The 4,243-nt window shown below is 35.6% G+C and overlaps 1 long non-coding RNA gene across 1 annotated transcript; it reads right to left on the bottom strand.

Moving 5' to 3' along the window:
- Positions 1–1,946: 1,946 nt before the first annotated feature.
- LOC149458168 (uncharacterized) lies at positions 1,947–2,368 on the bottom strand. Its single transcript, XR_016313490.1, has 2 exons — positions 2,333–2,368; positions 1,947–2,227 (listed from the first exon to the last, which is right to left on the bottom strand). It is a non-coding gene; the product is annotated as an uncharacterized LOC149458168 (long non-coding RNA).
- Positions 2,369–4,243: the final 1,875 nt, after the last annotated feature.

Here is a 4,243-nt window from a genome sequence, read left to right as displayed (position 1 = left end):
TCTCCTTCAAAAATACCCACAAAAAAAATATAAAATTATAGAAACATAAATATATGCAGAAAAGCAATATATACTCCATCCTGTGTATGGCTCTTCAAACCACAGAAAACCCTTAAAGGGCCATGCACAGAACTTAAAGCACAACTCCCTTCAAAATCAAATCAAATTACAAACATTTATAAAAAATATAAACCAAATTAAAATACATTATATATATAACAAACACTATATGTATATCAATATTTAAAGCAGATAATAAATATCTATGTTTAAACCTCTTGATACTAAAGACTCCAATTAATATATCCAAAAAGTCTCCTTTTTGATATTTCTTTAATCAGATCTAAACAACTCCAATGACTTTTTACTCTCTCAATTCCATAAAAATTTTTTAAAGATTCACATCTTTAATTTCAGTCTCAACCATTTTTTTAAAACCATCTAGATATACATTCCCTATATTTTTAGGATTAAACGTAGAGGAGTTCTTCAGATTACTATGCATGTAGACCTTTGCAGGTACTTCACTAATCCCCTCTTTCTTATTATCTTTAGTTTTCTCAAAAACATTTTTTTATGTTCAGCTTTCTAACGAATTTTTGCAGATCGATAAAAACATCGAATTTATTTACATTTTTTCTGGGTATATATTTTAGCCCTAAATCTAAAACTTTTAGATTTCTAAAACCCTTTTTTCAGTAAGACAAACATCACTTAAATTAAAAATTCCAGTGCCTATAGATCTCTTATCCTTTTCTTTTTGTTTTCGTTTAACTCCTCTTTTTCCTCTATACCTCCTCCATTGTTTTTCATACCATATGTATCTCTTTACTTCCATCCCCTGTAATTGGAATTGTAATATCGCATCTCTGGGTCCCATCTTCTGCTCGGGTCCTGAAAACCCCCTCTATTGGAAAAATTACCCTGAAAACCTCCTCTCTGAAACCAATTACCTTGTACACATCCCACCAAATACGAATCTGTTTTTCTAACAAGTGCTTTAAATTATTAAAATTATCTTCCAATTTCACTCCATTTTTTTCCTTTATAGGGTTAAATACTTCAACTAAATCCACCTTTCTTTTTTCATATACCCAAAAATATTCATGGCAGCTCTTCTTAATCACTCCAAAAAAGTTACAATCAATACCAAATGAAAAAAGAAAAAAGCGCCATTTACAAAAAACACCAAAGTGTCAGCAGTATATCCCACCCAAAATAAATTTTGGCAACAATAATCCTAATTAAAAGGTATGCGCTAATAACAAACTTATACAAAGGTGTATATCATCATCCAAAAAAAAAAAAAAAACATTTAGTGTTTTAAATAGATAATTATAGTGTCCAAACATAAATTAGTGTCCAAAAAAATATATATATTAGTGTCCAAAAATATATATATATCTTCAGTGACTTGAACCAATTGTGAAAAATCCACCACCAAAGGAGATTAAATGAACTCACCAGAGCTAATGGGTGGTCAGATTATAAACCAGCAACAGTAAGCCACATAGGTTTGAGCCTTTTAAACTTCTTGCCCATGGGAATATATTTTGCAGTGTGTTCACATACAGTCTTTTTGAAGAACTCCCATTTCTGTGTTGTGTTCATTGATGCCAATATTCTCTCCCAGTCTAAGTTTTGGAGAGAAACTCTCAGCCTTGGAAAATTAGCTTTTTTATTTTTCCCATATTTACTTGCTGTTTACACCTCTTTGGAGGACCAAAGATTCTTTAGTTGGGGGAATATGTAACCTAACAATAAAGCAAAAACAGGCCACCAAAAATGACACGAATTACTGATGTCATTAGCATATCTCCGACTCACTTGTATAAGTGTGGATACATAAACCCAAAGAACAGCATACTAAGCAATATGATAGTGTGACAAGGACACACCTATCTGAAAAAGAAGGTTTCTAAATAATCCACGCGGAGTAATATGAATTCAAAGGAATTTTAACAATACTTTATTTGATCACATAGATCATAGGGAGGTTAAACATGAGCACGGTGTACATATGAAAAAAATAAAATCATGTTAAAAAACACTTAGCGTCTTCAATTTAGGGTCATCTTAGCCAACAGAGCACCATATAAGGCAGAGTTGTGTAATGATGAAATAGTTATCCTGGGTTTCCGTAGGTTTCCCGCTTTATATTTGAGTGAACCATGTATTCAATAGGTGTGTTCCCAGTATATGTCAGGGACCTCCTGGAATGTACAAGCTGGAACACAAAAATACATAGTATATGTATAGAAATATGGAACCCAAATCACATCCAAAATTTACCAGGCCTCCCTCCACAATAGTCAATGGATACTACTGTTACCTTCTCAATAGTGAGACTATCATACCCGCTTCTCACATGTAGGGACTTCCTGGATAGCCACCCCAAATGAAACAAGGTCCACAGTACCAAATGATTCTGAGGATATATATAGAAACAGATAATAAATGTATAGATCATGGGCATCAGGTGACCCCGAAAACAAAACACACATAAAATGTGGATATATTACCATCAATAAGGATCAAGAAGACTCCTGTCGACTTGAAATAAGATCAGGTCCTTGATGCTTTTTCAAAGATGCATATGGGGGTGAGGAACCAGGTATACACGATGCGTGGATTTCAAACACATATAATGTGTATGTAGCATATAGCAGGCCGTAGATACCTGAGTTTAATATACCCAATAAAGGGTTTCCAAAAATTGCTCAATTTGAGAAGGTTATTTGCGGTTTTATAAGGATGTGGCTATGTCACAGCAAAAAATACCTGAATAGGATAGCGTATATATATATATATATGTAGATTCTCCTCCAAAGAGGATTTCCAAAAAATTCCCCGAGTATACAGGGTAAATTAGGCCCATAAAACATGCCCTGTTAACACCATGTAGGCTCTGTAAATCTCAACAGCCGTAAGCTTTAAATAACTTGCCACCGGTGGAAGGTATGTTTCCCTGAGGGATTGCCGTTTGCGAACCGCTGTGATAATAGCCCACTGGTAGTACTCAGAGGGTCTTGGGCCTACCTAGCAGGGAGCTGTGACACCGCCGTTCCTTCCCGCCTCGTGGGCGCCGCACCCAGTGAAGACGCCGAGCGTAGTGACGTCAATACGTTGACGCGTTTCGTCCGCCAATCACCGCAGACTTCGTCAGAACTGGGAGGGGACTTCAATCCTTTGCCTTATATGGTGCACTAATTGCATACCAAAAAGTCTCCACCTCGCCATCTTGTGTTGAAAGAATATCACTACATTGGGAATATCCAAAGTGGATTAAAACATATATCTTGAATTTTAAAATGATTGCTGGATGTAGAAGAGGAGCCTAATTACTGTGGATCAAGTCATCTTCCAAGAGGATAATAAAGAGGAGATTATTATTAACATATTTTATGTTCACATAGGGAAACATCAAAACCAGGTCCAGCTACCAGAATTTCAAAATCAATCCTATTATTCTATATGCTCACCACCCAATAGGAGTAGAGAAGATTGCATAGTTAGATTCATATTTTGTCCCCAGAGGCCCATATTTAATTCATATATATGATATCGCAATGTAGATTATAATTCAGGGTATATAAAGAGTTCAAGGGAATTCATTTCAAAAATACCCCAAAGTTGAGTTCTGTATTTAGTCCAGATAGGACAAGTGCCCCTAGGGTATAAATCCAGAATTTTTCTTTTTGTAGGAGGACTTTGTCAAAGTCACCCCGGCGAGCCGAAATATTCAGCAAAAAAATCCCTTTTACTTTTAGACCATCTGTTTTGCCCCCGTGTACTTCTTTAAAGTGTTGCGCCAGTGGGTTCTCTTTTTCTCCCTTTCTTACATTTCTATTTTCATTTCTAATGTCTCTCAGATGTTCACCGATCCTAGTCCTAAGGCTTCTTTTTGTTTTACCTATATACATCTTTTTACATGGACATTCTATCATGTATATCGTTTTACTACTAGAACAATTAATGAAGCTTCGTATTTGAAATATCCTAGCGTTATCATTGTTGAAGAACTGATTGGACTTATGTACAAATGGACAAATCTGACAATGACCACATGGAAACATACCATATACGCCAGTCTTCCTAGTTAGCCAGTTTCTTTGTGGTGCCCTCTGGAATTCTGATTGTACTAATATATCATTTAGATTCCGAGTTCGTTTTGCCACCATATGGGGGCTCTCTCCTACCACTCTCGCTATCTGCGGATTTTGAGTTAGTAAATGCCAATGGG

Source organism: Staurois parvus, unplaced genomic scaffold (genome assembly GCF_062004578.1).
Source record: "Staurois parvus isolate SC_StPar_1 unplaced genomic scaffold, SC_StPar_1.0 ptg000292l, whole genome shotgun sequence".
Taxonomy (NCBI): Eukaryota; Metazoa; Chordata; class Amphibia; order Anura; family Ranidae; genus Staurois; species Staurois parvus.
The sequence above is the reverse complement of the archived record's forward strand: the minus strand, read 5'-3'. Positions and strand labels throughout refer to the sequence as shown.